An 18,564-nucleotide genomic window follows, 5' to 3' on the forward strand; every position below is an offset into this window, starting at 1 on the left:
GTTACTTTTTCCTTGCAATATGCAAAATCTTTCAAATTTGACACTGATATTTACTAACTTTCAACACAAAGTTCCTCAGCCAATACCTTGTAAACATTTAACTCACTTTTTAAAGCTTAACAAATTATCAAAACATATATTAAGATACCGGAGTAAACCTGATTGTAGGCTTTAAAGGAAATACATAAAATAAAACTTTCTTAATTCTATAACTTTTCAGACATATATTACCATGACAGTACTTAAATGTTTGTGACCTTGTTCAAGGTCTAAGCACTTTTCTTCTCTTGAATTGTTTGGACATTTCTGTTCCTTTTTACTGGTCTTATTACGTTTTTTCATAGGAAATTACTCTTTATATTTTAATGTATTCCTTTGATCAAATAAGCATATGTCATTAATGATATTAATTCTTGCTGACATATTTACAATGGACTTTTTTGTACTTGGAATGCAGATGTTCAAAGTTTGGTTTGTGCATTGAAACAAAAGCAGGTTGTTCTCATACTAATCTAGTTTGTGCTGAGAGATATCTGGCAATGAAACTGGAGATCTACTTTTAAAATACAATTATGTGGCTATTTATACTCTGAGGTGTCTAACAATTGTCTTGATAGATAGCATTAATTAAGAAAAATCCCATGAATTACTGAAAGCATTCATGTCCTATGCATACTCCAGTACTTTTATACTATGGAAAGCAGTAACCTTTTTCAAGTAGGTGAATGCCCTTTATGTGACATCTAGGCCTCCGGCACGACATGAGCAGGCAATTTACTGCACACAAGGCACCTATATCATGTGCCATATACAGAAAGTGCTACTAGTGAGAGGCTATAGGATGAACTGAAAGGAAACCTTCAAAGCTCATATCCCAACAAGGGTGAACTGAGGAACAGCCATTCTGTATAGACAGTGTAGTATTGACCATGTCATTCTGATAAAGGTTCTTCACTTGAATCCAGACTAACAGGACTGCAAATTGGACATTTGATATACAGATCTTTCAACCAAATGCCGGAACTTTTCAGTATTAGAAAATGAATCCAAAGCTACTTTCTATAGTAATCTAATCTAACCAGATAATGTGTGGCCCCTCAAAAATGTATTTAATCCTCTTTAGTAAATTCTTTAAAGCCCATGTTAAGTTTATCTAAATTTGAAGTTAATAATAAAAACCATATTATTACTTAATGCCTCATTGCAGAACAATCAATAAAGTGTCAAGTTTTAAAAATTATTCTGTGAACTAACGCAATATTGAATAAATTATGGTTTGCCTTCTTAATTATATCTATATTGACCAGCTCTATTACAACATGTAGATAAAATTATTTAGCAAAACATAACATATCCCTTTTATGATAGAAACAGTCACATTAAAATGATTCTATGAAGTAGTTCCACATGAAGATATCGAGCGATGAAAGTTCAATTATGGAAGCTCATACTTTCTTATGCACAAGTACCTGTCATCATTTCTGATGCACCTGCTTCATTTTAATAAGCTGATTATGGACATTGACTTGTACTTTTCTAACTCACAGTTGTACTGGATCACAGGTGTTTTAGCTTTGTATTTCCTCTGCTATTATCTTATTTTTTCATCCAAAGTCAAAAGACATTACTATTCTGTGAAGAAAAAATAAAAAAAAAATTTTTAGTATTTGCATATCTTGGCAGTTAATTATTTATAAATTAAAGGAAGGATACAGGGTTTGCAATATAGGCCACACTCCAGTTAGCGAAATCAATTGCAGGCTATGTTTTCTTCTAAACTCAAATCAGAGCATTATTGCAAATGTCAAAATTGTTTTATTTCCATGACCTAAAAAAATGTAGTGTACTTAATAAGGAATTTTTTATAGAACCTTCCAAGGAGCAATTTAGCCTCACGTAGGCACTCAAGACCAATGACTTCAGAGGCAAATTTAGAGGATACACACACAAAAACACAATATTTTGCTGCCTTTTCACTTCTTCTGTTCCTTTTAATTCCATATACAAGTGCAATCTACCTCTGGCTCCCAATATAAATAGACAATTATCAGATGTAACAATACAGTGGACAAAAAAAGACCACACAAGGAAATGTTATGTGGCCCACACATAACAATTGTCTGTTCCTGTTTGCTCCAGGGACAGTTGTATTGATGAGCCTTCATTCTCCATGAAAATAGAAGAGCACTTTCCATTTTCTTTATGAAATTCTTATTGGTTGATAAATATCGGGTATTGTCAAGTCAGCATGAGCTCTATCTCTAGAGGTGATGATGGCCTGCAAGAAATATCTGTAACACAAATTTATGAATTGATTACAGAACTTTCTCAACCACAGGGTAAAGAGACTGCTATATTTTAAAGCATACTCGTTGCCTTGTTTCCTATAACGAGACCTACACTTCATTACTCTATTTATTATTGGGGTGAAACTGTGAGTAAAACAAAATACTTTCTGTCTCCTTCCCAGTAGTGTGAAGAAATGGCAAAAATGAAGAAGAAAAAGGAAGACAAGGAGAGAGAAATCTTGAAAGAAAAAAAAAATTTTCCTCAGGGATGGAGTCTCATACTATGTTTGCTGAAACACAGCTGAATACCATTATTTAAAATTATATTTTCAAACACATCATTCAGCATCATTTAATCAACAAATACTTTTGAGTTACTGTTATATACTAAGCATTATTCTAGGGGCTGACCACAGTTCATTTTCATGGACACTCATTTTACTGAATCTTCTACATCTATAAACAAGCAATTTAGAAAAATTACCATGTTAATGCTTTGGCATATGGAAGCCACACACTACTAAACCTTTAATCCAATGTGTCACTGTATAATCTAATCTATCTATCAAATGTCGAAGAAGTTTGATATATGTGTGTCGGGGGGAGATCTGCAAAAGAAAATATTTGGTCAAAGTTGCGTAAGAGCTTTCCCCAAGAAGTTTCAATGGAAAATTGTTTCTATCTTAGATCTTTTGGAATGCAATGAGTTTGTTTTAATTTTATATAGGCATACTAATCAGAAACTTTGATGATTGTCAAATGCCTATGGAATTTTCTCATCCAGTGGATTTCTAACCAGGCTTTGAGATGTATCCTCAAAGTAAATCAAGTTCTTAGGTCCAATTCCAACTCTCTAAATATGAGCCTCTAAGTGATAGGCCAGGAATAGGCTTTATTTTCTTTTCTAAAAATTCACCATATTTTTCAAAGCAAAGTTTTATTTGACAATACAAAATCCCTCAAAACTACTCTTTCTAAAAATGTTTATTTTCTTCTTTTTTTTAAAGAAAAATATCTCTTTTTAAAATCAAAGATACATTTACTGAGTGATATTAAAACTGACAATCAAGATCCACAACTAGGAAGCTAAATAATCAATACAAATATACCAAAATACAAAGCCTCACCAGTCATCTAATGAATACTTATTAGCTCAATAATTAAATACTATCTTTCACATCAAACTGTCAAAATAGATATGCTAACAATACTTAGTGGTGTTGAGGAGGCAGGGAACCAGATACTCATCACTGTAGTCCAGGTGTGGATTTGGACACATGTATCAAAAATCTTTTAAATATCTTGTGATTTCAATAGATTATTTTTTAATAAAATAATAAACTAAATCAGAATAAACCAGAAATAAGAGCACCCTCCAAACAAATCTTAGTAAATTTTCTAGTTCTCACAAGGATCTATAAAAACATTTGCAAAAATCTCTCAGGACTTTGGAATCCAATTCACTTCAGGTAGGGTTTCAATGAATTTGAATTTTACACGCTAGTTTTTGTTTGTTTGTTTTTGCTTTTGAGACAGAGTTTCACTCTTGTCGCCCTGGCTGGAATGCAATGGTGCAGTCTCTGCTCACTGAAACCTCTGCCTTCCAACTTCAAGCAATTCTCCTGCCTTGGCCTCTGGAGTAGCTGGAATTACAGACACTCGCCACCATGCCCAGCTAATTTTTGTGTTTTTAGTAGAGATGGAGTTTCATCATGTTGGTCAGTCTGGTCTCAAACTCCTGACCTCAGGTGATCTGCCCACCTTGGCCTCCCAAAGTGCTGGGATTGCAGGCATGAGCCCCCACACTGGCCTAGTATGTGATTTAAATGGGTGAATTTATATGGAGATACAATCTGTATAGAATCCTAGAATAAATGATAATATTTTATTTTGAAGAGTTTAGTTTATAAAAAACCCACCACATTGTATACATTTTTTCTCTTTTTGCTGATAAAAAGAACTGTGAGACCTTCAAGAATGAGAAGTCATCTTTGTTTTGCAAGTCACTATTCTTCGGTATGTTGTATCCACCACCTGTGGAGAAGAGCACCTATGTTCCCCTCTTTCTGGCACCATATCCTAAAGAAGGAATTCCATCTCAGCTAGTTATGATTCTGAACATTTCCTGGACATAATGAAAAGAATGAGAGTTAATAGCTGGGACATTTAAAATTATAAGTAAAATTATACAAGAAGGCTGGAGGGCATTTTCATGGACGTCCGAACAAACTATTCGGATGTGAGTGAGTATAGGGAACTGCCAGAAAACAGTGAGGATATATAGGAAATTTGCTTAGAAGGTGATGAGCACATTTGAAAAAGCTTCTATACCTCTTCTGAAACTCATGTCTTTCAGCAACTGCTGCTTTGGAAATGAGAGCGCCTGCTCTTTGGGTAGTTATTGCTACATTCTTTTTTCCTGATTTGCTTTTCTCTGCTCTAGAAGAGTGAGCTGAAGAGGTGCCCTCTGCTTACTTAGCAATTTCCAACCTGGTTCCTGGACAACTGCCAAGAGAACAGTAACAAACCCACCAGCTGCCAGCCAGCCAACTGTGGGTTCAGCAACTGTCAAATCTATTGCGGCCCTTCTACTCATTGTCATGTGTCCAGACTCTGCCAAGAAACTCACTTTGTTCCTGCCACTTCCTGTGTCTGTAGTTCAGGGCATCCACCAACACACACCAGATGCCAAGATTCTCGATTAACAGCTTCCATCCACTGACCCACTTCTCTTGTATCTACTAGATCTTGAACTGTATGTCTGGTAGTGGCTTCCCTTTGACCTATGTCTTCTGTTGTCGCCAGCCATTGACTAGATGCATAGCAGATGCCAACCATTAACCTTATTGTCAGCTAACTTCAGATCTCTGAGCTATGCTTCTGGTGATTTCTAAAGTTTGTGCTCTCTCCGGAGGACCTGGCATTTACCTTCCAGTAAGTTTGGCTAAGCAGAATCAATATTAGGATTGAGATTTCTTGCTAATTATAGCTTGCCATATATCACTTCTTACAAAACTCTTCCAAATAAAACTCTTTCTTTTTGTACAAGTTGTTTGAAGATTCTCCTGGCAAGCACAGTCCCTCAGGTTTTGTTTGTGTCTTCCACCAAGTGAGAAAAGACTTGCTTTAACACCTAATAAATGTGCTTCCTCAGGTACTAAAAATATGACTTTTGTTAATACTTATTTGTTAATTCTAGTAAATTTATGATGCTTTTAATTAATGAGAGAGCTCTAGCTGCTTGATAAAGAATGACAAATGTAACTTGAGTGATTTGCTGACTTCTTCACTCAGCAAGTATTCATTAACTTTCAAAAGTGTGCCAGATAGTGTGTTGTAATATTTTCTCTGGATTCTTCTGGATGTTTCTCTTCCTAAGGCTTTTTCTTTCTTTTTCTCTTTCTTTCTTTCTTTCCTTCTTTCCTTCTTTCGTTCTTTCTTTTCTTTCTTTCTCTCTTTCTCTCTTTCTCGCTTTCTCTCTCTCTCTCTTTCTCTCTTTCTCTCTTTCTTTCTTTCAACGGGGTCTCAGTCTGTTACCCAGGCTGGAATAAAAGTGCAGTGGCATAATCATAGTTCACTATAACCTCAAACTCCTGGGCTCAAGAGATCCTCCTGCCTAAAACTCCTGGGCTCAAGAGATGCTCCTGCCTCAGAGATCCTCCTGCCTCCTAATATTGAAGCAGTCATTGACTAGTTGCTAGAGCCATAGGCATGAACCACCATGTGCAGCTAATTTTTAATAATTTTTAAGAGACATGGTCTCACTATGTTACCCGGGCTGATCTCAGACTCCTGGCTTCAAGTGATCCTCCCACCTCTGCCTCCCAAAGCACTGGAATAATAGGCATGAGCCACTGTGCCAAGCCTAAGGCTTTCTTATCATTTATAAATGACTCTGACTAAAGCCACTCAAATCCTTATTTTGAGACTTACATGGGACTAAGTCTAGAAGGGATTAAACCTCATTCAGCAGTGGTTCACAGAGTCCCAGTTAAGACTGTGCTTAGGGTTTATGCTACTTTTTTATGGCTCTCAAAGATGGAAAGTAATTATGATTGCGTAATCTTACTGATGAATTTTCAAGTGACCACTGTGATTAAAAGCATAAAACTGCTAAGCAAACATCGTGGGATATAGGTGTGGAAGAGCCATTAGTGATTGTCAAATAAAATGTATGTGCAAATTCCTCATAATTAATTAATATCTGTTGAAATTCCACCAACTCTTCTGCAACTAGAAAAATTGTGCTCATTATTCACAAGATGGTGTCCTAAAATTAATGTATTGTACCAGTTACTAAAAAACATATAAATTCTAGGAGTTAAAATACAAATGCAATGTATAGAGAAGTATACAATGTGTGCAGAGGGTGAAATTTTCCTCAGTACTTTATTTACTCTTTATAGTAAATTAGTCACATGAGTTAGTATATAGTGATGTCATAACAGGCCTATTTAGATTTTCTGGGAAAGCATTAGTTTTCTATAACCTGTTACAGTTAGAAAATTGTGTGTTTTTCAAGTAAATAGCCTCCAAAACTCATAAAGACTTTGAAAACACCTACCAAAGGCATGTTTACAGCTGCTGTTCATTCATAAGAAATAGAGCTACTGAACTGTCATAAATGTTAAATCCTTCTTCCCTTGAATACTGCCTGGTGATATGTCGAGACTGTAATAACAGAGTTTCTCACCATGAAGCCCATTGTCTTTACTTCATTTCCTGAGAAATAAAGTAGAAGAAAAAAAAGGTACAATCAATTGCCCAGTTCTTATTACCAGAGGGAGAGTAAAGTTATATATGAGGAAGTCACTTAGGAAAGTATATTATCATCATTGTTTTATAGGCCACAATAGTGCTATTTTGCATTCAAAAAACAGTATAGTAATATGCTTTTTGCTCTATGACTATAGTCAGAGGAAAAGATATTTTCCTTTTTAAGGTTTTTCTTAAGGGGGATACAAAAAAATGCTACGTAAGGTATCACAAGAGCTGATTTATAATCTCAGCTGTGTTTGTTAATAATTCTGTGACTTGGATAAGTTGAGTAAAATTTTAAATTTATCTTCTCATCAGTAAAACAAACATGCCTTGCTGCCTCAGACACTTATCACAAAAATTAAATGAAGTGAAATATGAGAAAGTGCATTATAAATAGTACCTGAATGGTACCAAAATGTGAGTTATAATTAAATGTTAGCTTATTTGACAAAAGTTAAGCCTCAGTAGCTTCGGAATGATCTAATGAAGATGTAAAATAAACAAATCCCTTTGACTTTTCATTAATAAAGAATTTAACCTATTGTTTGCATTATAAATAAATTCTTTATTTTAAGCTGTTTTATATTTACAGAAAAGTCATGACGGTAATACCTAGTTCCATATAAGCTGCACCTGGTTTCTCCTATTAATGATAGCCTGCATTGGTATTCATATTTGTCGCAATTAATGAACCAATGTTGATTTATTATTATGAACTAATGTCCATACTTCATTCACACTTCTTTAGTTTTTAACTAATATCTTTTTTATGTTCTAGGATCCCACTCGAGATAGTACATTACATTTAATTGTCATGTCTCTTTAGGCTATTGTTGTCTGTGATAGTTCCTCAGATATTCCTTGTGTTTGATGCCCTTGAAATTTTTAAGGAGTGTCAGTCAGGAATTTTACAGATTGTTCTCAATTTGGATTTGGGTTATATCTTTCTCAGGATTAGAATAGAATTCTAGGTTTGCAGGAGAAAGACCAAAGAGGTAAAATTCCACATCAAGAGCATACGACATCAACATGACTAATCACTATTGGTGTTAACCTCGGTCTGCAGTAGTGTTCATCAAGATTCCGCTGTGAAGTTACTCATTTTCCCCCCTTTTCATACTGTATTGGAAGAAAGCCACTGTGTGCAGTTCACATTTAAGCAGGAATCATTCTTTACCTCTTTAAGGAGTATCTGTGTATATTACTTGGAGTTCTTCTGCATTCGAATATTTGCCTATTCTATTCTACTTTCTGTTTGTACAATTATTTATTTATATCAGTATAAATACATAAATACAATACATTGGGTTATAATCTAATGTTACGTGCAGATTTTTTGCTCAAATTTTTCCAGCTTTGACCATTAAGAGCTACATTAGTTGGCTCTTGTGTCTTTTTAACATACCTCATACTTTTGTTTCATTTTGTTGTTGAACACTCCTTCTTTCTAGAGGAAGATCTCTAGTTTCATCTTGTATATTTCCCGTGAGGAATATATATATGTATATATATTCCATGTGAGCAGATAATGTTGTAGACATCACAAACCCTTGCAGATTCATTGAGCCTTTGGCCTTAGGAAGGTGTTGCTTAAAGACTCATCAAAATATTCTTCATAGTAAACTTATATTTCATAGTAGTTTATCCATTTTGGTAATTATTATGATATCGTGTTTGACATATCATTGAATAAAAATATTTGTGAAAAAGAAGAGAAAAAGCTACATCCAAGACATATATATGCGCAATATATATGAAGAATTATTCAATGACAATATGATTTTTGATTGCATTTGTAGGGAATTAAATATTTGTTAGCTGAGAAGCTACTTTCCTTTCCAGATTCAGCCTTTGAGAGTCTCTTGGTATAACATTGCTCCCTGTTTTTCTAAAACAACAATAACGGCAATAAAAAAAGCAAAGAAATTGCTTGAGAACTTTTATATACATATGAGAATAAAGAATTGGGGTTTGTTGGCCTAAAGTGAAGCATAACTTATTTCTCTTGCTTGAAAGGTATCCTAAGAAACTGATCTTCATACTCAGAACAACCATAAGTGAAAATAATGGATTAACATAAAATAGGAATGGTGATTGTTGAGCACAAACAAGATCTTTATAGTAAGAAAAACTATCTCTATAACTACAAAATACAAAGTCTGTATTTAATGATCTTCAAAAACTGTGGTAAATTGATTTTCTTTATTTATTCAATATTCATCTGTATGAAAACAGAGATTCAAATGAGATGATTTGGACTTGCTTCCAAACAAGATGGAGTTATAGAGACAGATTATTCGTCCATCTGAAGTAATACTATAACTAGATAAATATCTAAAACATGGGTTTTAGGGCTTTGGATAATAGGCAAATAAAGCACAGTATTCCATGAAAGACGGTTGTGAGAGCTGAATAGAAAGAGGGTTTCAGGGATCTACAGAAGATACATCAAAGCCTTCACTGAGTCATAACCATCAGTGTACTGCATGAAGCTGAGTGTAGGGACACCCAAAAGAATTAGAAGAGAGATAATCAGAGCCTGAAGATGGCTGAGAATAGTTTATATTCTCAACAGACAAAGTAGAAAACTGGTATAAAACTAGGAAGGGTTTTCTTTCAGTGCTGGGGCAAAAATTATCCTATATTAAATGATGCTTTAGTTCTATCTAATGATGCTTACAAGCAAGACTCGAAAGCATCAAGCTGTTTCTGAGTAAATTATCCGTGTTCCAGGACAAATCACAGGCGTATTTATAAGAATACAAAAATATACAACACACACAAAATGTTAAATCATAATATCTGGCATTCAATCAAAAGTTACCAAGCAGGCAAAGAAGCAGAGAAATAAGACCTATAATAGGGAGAAAATAAATCAACCGCAACTAACCAGAAATTACACAGATGACAGAATTGTTAGGAAAGGACATTAAAAAATTAATACAGCTATATTCATATATTTAAGAAGCTAGAGAAAATATTGTTCATGTTAAATAGAGAAATGGAAGATATCAACAAAGACTCAAATCACAATTACAGAGATAAAAACTAAAATGAGTGAGGTGGAAAATACAATAAATGGCTTTAACAGAAGATTAGACACTGCAGAAGAAAATATTAATAAATTTCAAAACACAGAAACAGAAACTATCCTAATGACATAAAGAGAACCAAATTCTAAATAAAATGAGAAAACAAGGTGATTTATTGGGATCTCCCGTAGCTTTACAATTTCATGATATGACATACAGATAGGGCTAGAAAAGGAGGCAGAATTTTGTCCTCTTTTCATCCTTGGCTATAATTGACTCTGATCCCCACCATTTCCATGGTCTGTGAAATCCTATGCCATCTTGCCGTTTCTACTAATTCCCTGGGGAATATGGCCCAGTGTGTTTGCTGATTCTATTCTGGTTAGTTATCCCATCATCCCCCCAGAAGATGTACATAGCCCTTTACTATTTTCCAGAAGAAATGAATCAATAATGTTACTCTAAAGATTATTCAAATAGTGGGGCCTTATAACAGTGCATATAGCATAACTCTCCCATACCAGCCCCTGTGTTATTTTGTCCCCAGTTATCTCACATTTGGATTAATTCTGGAAGCTCCAAAATCTTCTCATTCTCAAATGTAAAAAAGTTCAGCACTCTCTAAATCTTACTTCCAAATTTAGACATCTGCACCAATCCATGTTCTCAAAATAACAAATCAACCTCCTTGTAAGTAGACCCAGCTTTAGAAGGCAGTTGGAGCCACAAATAATTCGGTTGTTTTTGTTTGTTTGTTTTTCTTTTATGTTTTTATAGCCTCAGGGAAAAGATAGTAACATTTCCATTCTTTTGATACTTGTGGCATTTTTTTCCATACATGCACTTGAAAATATGGTATATTGGAGGTAAATCAGCATTATATACTTCACTAAATATGGACTTGGGTACTAACTGAATTTTAAAAAGGAAAAACACTCCAGCCGGGGTGACAGAGTGAGACTCCATCTCAAAAAAAAAAAAAAAAAAAAAAAGGAAAAACAAGCCTTATGTAGAGTGATGCCCAATTAGTTATGTCATGGGTATCTGATGATGGGTATCTAACCATGGCTAATCTATCCACTCACACAATAGCACAATCCACTCACCCAAAACCAACCATGGGGTTGGCTATTGATAAATATAAAGGATAAATCCTCATGAATCATGGAGACACTTGAACTTTTGTGGGTATGTGAGAACTGAATGGGTTTGAGGGTCTTAAATCATTAGAGAACATCTCTTTGCAGGATTAGGAAAGTTTTTTGCCTGTGGTATCCATTTTTTAAATTTAATGGTCAGTTGGCCAAACTGTAAAAATAAATGTTCCACTCTTCAAGGCAAGGAGGGTGAAGTATGTTGCTAGTTACAACAGACACTCAATAAAAATAATTACAACCTGACTTACTTGATTTCCAGTTTATTCAAAGATCATAAAAAGTATTTATAGTGCTACCAATATTATTGGGATTCATATAAATATGACTGTTGAATATGCATACAGAGGAACTGATATATACTCAACACCAGTGTGGAAGTTTCCTATTGTCTCAAATGGGGAAAATACTTTATCTAATTACTAAATTTGCATAAATGAGTCATGAGGGATTTTAAGGCTTTGAGCAAGAAAGTTCAGCTACTCATGTACCCTCAACTAAGAAATGTCTCTCCTCGGTGGGAGAAGGTTTGCCCTTTTCCACAAGCTGAGTTTCAAGGCAACATGTGACAGCAATCTAGAAAACCAGCTCAGTCAATTCTATGTGGGCCATGATTGCTGTGTGTGATGTTAATAGTAAATGTCAACTTGATTGGATTGAAGGATGAAAATTATTGCTTCTGGGTGTATCTGGGTGTTTCTGGGTGTTGCCAGAGGAGATTCACATTTGAGTCAGTGGACAAGGAGTGGGAGATCCACCCGCAATCTGGGTGAGCACCATCCGATTTGCTGCCAGCACTGCTAGAAATAGCAGGCAGAAGAAAGTGGAATGAGGAGACTTGCTGAGTCTCTCATCCTTCAACTTCCTCACACGCTGGATGCTTCCTGCTCTCAAACATCAGACTCCAAGTTCTTCAACTTTTAGACTCTTGGACTTAACCAGTGGTGTGCCAGGAGCTCGCGGGCCTTTGGCCACAGACCGAAGGCTGTACTATCAGCTTCCCTACTTTTGAGGTTTTAGGACTCAAACTGAGCTACTATTTGGCTTCTTTGCTCCTCAGCTTGCAGATGGCCTATCATGGGACTTCACCTTGCAATCCTATGACTCGATTCTCCTTACTAAACTCCCTTTCATATATACCTCTATTCTATTAGTTCTGTCCCTCTAGAGAACCCTGACTAATACACTGTGCCTCATGTCTCAGACTAATTTGCATAACCCACTTCATCCAGGGTGTGCTAAGTGCATAATTCTCGGGATCTTTCATGTACATTTTTAAAAATTAAATCATTAAAGATACTGGTGAAACGGTGTTTAATGTGCCCATTTTATAGTCAAGAAAAGTGAAACGTAGAAAAGTTATGTTGAGAGCTTTATAACTAGATGGTGCCAAATCATGAGTTCTGGCTACGTTTGCTTGAACCATAAATGTCAGCTCTTGTTCCTTCACCATTGAAAAAGATGATTCTCACACTGAGAGCTAGGAGGAGGAATGCTGTTCTAGATAAGATCTATTTTCCCACCGCAATGTGTACCACCAAAAGCAGCTTTTCAGAGGTGCCATAATCTAAGTAGTCTCTTCAAATGAAACCCCTCAAGGAAGTAATAAGATCCATGTATCCTAATGTGGTCAAAATTGAGTTGTAGAGTTCATTTATGTTACGAGGCTAAAAATATGTTTCTTTGGGGAAGACTAGTCTAGGAATTTTCACTTTCTTTCCATGTGTAAATACATTCTGACTCCAATAATCAACCAAAAAGTGTATCTTTGGAAAAAAACTTAATCGTAAATTAAATGGTCTTTCTTAGCAAAATAATTAGAAAAACATGAATTGTTTCAAAATCTTTTATGTACAGGAATATATTCCTTGGAAAATAGTAGTATAGAAACAGGTTACAAACATAAACATTCTCTTTATATTTGCAATATCATGCTGAGATTTACCTAGTAAGTATCCAAGGCGAGATGGCCTCTTTGTTATACAGCATCTATCAAAACACCTTCAATTTCATGCTGACAAAATATAGAACAGTGACTTATATGCTCATTGGGTGTGGATCTTAGCAAAGCTTGTCAAAACTTTTGAGGCCAACATTCTTCACTGGAAAGACACACTTTAAAGTGATGTCAAATTTCCCAGAGATGAATTAGGTTTTGGATCTAGGTTACATCTCAGAAGAATGCAAAATAAGGTTTAGTTCCCAAATTAAGAATATTCATTATTTAGCTCTTCTAAAAATATCTCACTAATACTTTTAAATATTTATATATAGATAGTTTGGTTCTATGAAAAAAAAGTGACCATGAAGAAATTCTCTCCAATTATGCAGATCCATTTGTGGCTTTTTAGCAGTGACTTCAAGGAATCGTCAGGACTGACAAAGGAACATGATTCCTAAAGAAGCAGTTTTCCTATATTGTAAGAAAGATTAAGCAAGGAAGACCAGATTGACTTTGGAATGACAGCTATTCGAAGGATGTGATATTGATAATATATATTTTATACAGTGGTGGGAGGACTGCTTGGTAGGCGACTAAGTAAAAATACTAGTAAGATGTCATACAAATGATTGCAAAATGGAGCAGGAGGATGGGCTATAGAGGAAACCAACACCCAGCATTCAGGGTATACAGATATGATAGTTCACATAGATAACAACTATACTTCAGCAACCTGCTCTCTGCAATTCAATCAAGGCTTGATCTTCTGTCTCCACTATGTCTTAACAGCAATTTGTGCTTTGAAAACTACAGCTCTCACTCCCTTTGGAACCCCCACCAAGTTCCTGTCACCTCACCCAGTGCTCTCTGCATAACTAAGGTGAGCTGTGGAGCTCACGTGCCATGACAACTGTCATAAGTCATGTGGCGAGGGTGGTGCCTGCAGCCCTTCTGGCTACTCTTCGATTGTTTCCGATGGTCTGTATCCCATCAAGGAACTAGCTGTCTTCCTATCGCATCCCGTGGTTCCAGTTCTTATTGTTCAGAATCCTGTAGCAGTCTTTGAACTGCCAGCTTCCAAGTTGCCAATCTGATGGCTATCAGCGACTGAGCTCCCTTCCCTGTGGCCATCAGCCACTGAGCTACCTGACCTATGATTATCAACCCTTAAGAAATCTGTCCTATGGATGCCAACCCCTTAGCGACAAGTCTGACTGCTAGAGACCCATAAGCTATACATATAGCAGCTTTCAACCATAGTTCTTTTCCTTGAGCAACTGGCAGTATCCTTATGAAAGAAAATCATCATGAATAGCTGGAACAAAAACTCATGCTTACTGGCTTTGATAGATCATTCATCAATGGCTTCTTATTCTACATGGGTTATGTTATCTCTTTCAATTCTACACCAAATATTCTTAACAACTTTTCTTTGCTTCCAGAGTTCTTATACACACACACACACACACACACACACACACACGCACACATGCACACGTATACTATTTTAAAGCTTGATGTTTTTCAATTTGGGTAAAACTATTTTCATCTATTTTATTTCTAATAAATCATATCTTGGCATATAAATCATACTTTTTCATATGTTACCATTTATATGTACCTTATTTTTTGCCTAGTTATTCCCTTAACATATGTCAATCACTTTATGTAACATGGATGAATTTTAGACTCTGAATTAATTGTGGAGACTATTGGAGGTTTCCAGAGGTAGAAAAAATAATTTATTAAAGGACCTATGAAAAAATATTAAAGTACATGGAGTAATATGACTTAGTGACTGCCCAAGTGTTCATGCAGTATATAGCTACATTTGGAATTTGAAATCAGTATCCTTCGAGTAATAGTAAATTTAGACTAACCAGGATGCTCCTGCTTAGAACAAGTAAGAATAAGCTAAGTGTTGTAACAAATAAGCCCACAAATATGCAATAGTTTAAACTTCTTGTTCTTCTAACAATATTGGGCAGGAACAAAATCAGCAGAGAAGCCCCCCATGCAGTCAGGAATTAGTTGACAGAGACTTGACTATGATGTGGCTCTCAGCATTGCCCCAGAGGTTGCACTCCACTGCAGCTTAGCATAGAACTCAGCAGCTTGGCCTTTCCTAACCTCAAAAGAGGCTCTTATATATAAAATACAATCATGTGTCCAGAAAGAAGAGGAGAGCATAGACTCATAGAACATCTAAAGCGTTCTGTAACAGGGACTAATTTGAGACAGAATTGATTAAAAAAAAAAATCTACATCTACTACTACATTGTATCTAAAGATCTGATACAACTATGAAAAATATAACTTTGGCAGAATTCAAACATTTGATGCTCTTGCTTTGTTATACCACGCTGTTCCATTTTGCTTTTAATGTGCATTGTAACTACAGGACTAAAGCTCTCTTTCCTAAAATTGCTATTTTTCAAACTGCAGTTTCTCAGTTACTTGTTTTGTCAAATCAACTTGATGCTCATAAGTGGGTACCATGGCTTGATTTTGATTGGTCCTGACGGAAGTGTCTACTATTGGATGGGAAGCATGGAGAATAACTACTATGGGCCTGGTACATCTTACATATGAACATATTAATCCTCATAACCACTATCCTGTTCCAAAATTATTATGTTTTTACAAATGAGAAGATTTAGGTTCAGAATAAACAAAGAGTAAACTAAAATACAGATAAATAGAGATACACACACGTACATACACATATATACATACATAAAGTTTTAGGCACAGTTGAGATTTTTCACCTGTTCCAGAACATATGCCTTATTTTACAATCATTTATTTGATTTTCAGATATTTCAGTTCTGCTGTTACACCAGTCCCTGAAGAAAAAATAATGGAAGAAAAAATGTATAATTTTTGTCACATATCTGGTGCCAGGCTTTTTATAAACATTGAACCTAATTTTTCTCACAACTTGCAAGATTGTTAACATTAGTTCTGTCTCACTGATGAAGAAACAGCCTTAGTGAGATTAAACCTCATACCCAAATTTCATTACTAGTAAGTGAGAGTTCAAATTTGAATTCAAAGCAATATTATTTTTCTCATGATATGTAACTGAATACTAATGTTACTTCTCTGATACAGTTTGATATACCAGTGAATTTTGATTATGTTACTAGTCTCCAAAGAGACCAAAAAAGCAGAAGAATATCATATTGTAACAATACTGAAGATTAAAATTCAACATAATTGAATGGTTCACAGCTAATAGAAACAGCAAACATGTTCTACAAACAGGAAATATGTGACTAATTTTATCAAACATCCACTTGGAAATGATTCCTTCCATTCAGAAATATAAAATATAATCCAATATAGGAAAATGTGATTAGATAATATAAATATAAGAGGCATATTTTCAATTGTGAAATGCCTTTTCATTTTTTTGGAGCCTCTGTCTTGGGAAAGTGCAGTCATTCCCTGCAATGTTTAGAATACTCTGTCCCCACTTAGGGTACCTAAATAAATGATCATAGCAATTATTTTTTTCAGTTCTATAGCTACATTAAGTAAATTACAGAGATGTTTAAAAAATAGATAACTCTCCATTCACTGCTATATTCAAAAAATTCTTATTGAATAACTACTATGTGGCCTATGCTATTCACTATTCTTCTTTTATTTTTTAAGACAGAGTCTCGTTGTGTCACCCAGGCTGGAGTGCAGTGGTGCCATCTCGGCTTACTGCAACCCACGCCTCCTGGGTTCAAGTAATTCTCCTGCCTCAGCCTCCCAAGTAGCTGGGATTACAGGCGCCCACCACCACATCCAGCTAATTTTTGTATTTTTAGTAAAGACGGGGTTTCACCATGTTGGTCAGGCTGGTCTCAAACTCCTGACCTCAGGTATCTACCCGCCTTGGCCTCACAAAGTGCTGGGATTACCACCACGCCCAGCCTATTCCACCACTACTCTGTGTTTTGTGATACAACAGTGAGCGAGTAGAACTGATTCTTGCTCTCAGGGAACTTGACATCTGGTAAAATAGATGATCAGTAAACATAAAAGTAAATAATTCTATTCCTAATGATAATTCATCATAGTTATTATCAAGGAAATATATTGAGTTCATTTGTAGAGATATAAAGTTAGGTAGAGGGACTGCAAATGAGATGGAATAAACTGTGGGATTCTCTCTAAGCAGTGAAGTCTTGAGACCTGACAGATGAAAAAAAATGAGCTGTGCAAAATGCAGGAAGAAGCATGATTTGCAATGGAAATGAAATGTGCCTGAACCAGTGGTTGAAAAGAGCTCGGTCAATCTGAGGCACTGAACAGAAATTGCTGTGGCTAGAGTGGTGAAAGACAAAGGGAGAGGAGTACAATATGAGGTTGTAGACGTCGACAAGGCTCAGATTACTAAGGCTGTGAAATACATGCTTTTCATTTTACTCTCAGGAAATAGAATGCTTGTTACAGTTTTAAATAAGAGACTGCCATTGTCTGGTTATAAAAAATTTTTTTCTGCTGGGCGCGGTGGTTCACGCCTGTAATCTCAGGACCTTGGGAGGCCAAGGTGGGTGGATTGCCTGAGGTCAGGAGATCAAGACCAGCCTGGCCAACATAATGAAACCCCATCGCTACTAAAAATACAAAAATGAGCTGAGCATGGTGGTGGGCACCTGTAATCCCAGCTACTTAGGAGGCTGAGGCAGGAGAATCGCTTGAACCAGGGAGGCAGAGGTTGTAGTGAGTCAAGATTGCACCACTGCGCTCCAGCCTGGGTGACAGAGTGAGATTCCAGCTCAAAAAAAAAAAAAAAAATCTGACCTTCCAGTTTCCGGTGCAGAGCTTGCAGTGAGCCGAGATCGTGCCACTGCACTCCAGCCTGGGTGACAGAGCGAGACTCCATCTCAAAAAAAAAAAAAAAAGCTTGGAGGTCATCTTTGTAGAACAATTACAAAAAGTGTGTAATATATACGTAATGAGAATATCAGAAGAAAAAATAAAGTAACAGAGGAACTACGTAAGGCAATAATGACTGAGAATTTCAAAAAAATTAATGATAGGCACTAAAAAACATAGATCTAGAAGTTCAGAAAACACCATTCAAGATAAATACCAAAATACCTTCAGCTAGGCATGGTCAACCTACAGAAAAGCAAAGCAAAGCAAAGAGAAAATCTTGAAAGAGACTAAAGGGAAGAAAAACACCATTCCTATAGAAAAGCAAGAATAAGAATCACATTAGTCTTCTCATCAGACACCATACAAACAAGAAAAAAGTGAAGCAGAATGTTGAAAGGTTTTTTTTATAAAAAACTACAAACTGGGTTCAGTGTAACTGCTTTGGTGATGGGTGTGCCAAAATCTCACAAATCACCACTAAAGAACTTACTCATGTAACCAAATACTAC

Source organism: Macaca fascicularis, chromosome 3 (assembly GCF_037993035.2).
Source record: "Macaca fascicularis isolate 582-1 chromosome 3, T2T-MFA8v1.1".
Taxonomy (NCBI): domain Eukaryota; kingdom Metazoa; phylum Chordata; class Mammalia; order Primates; family Cercopithecidae; genus Macaca; species Macaca fascicularis.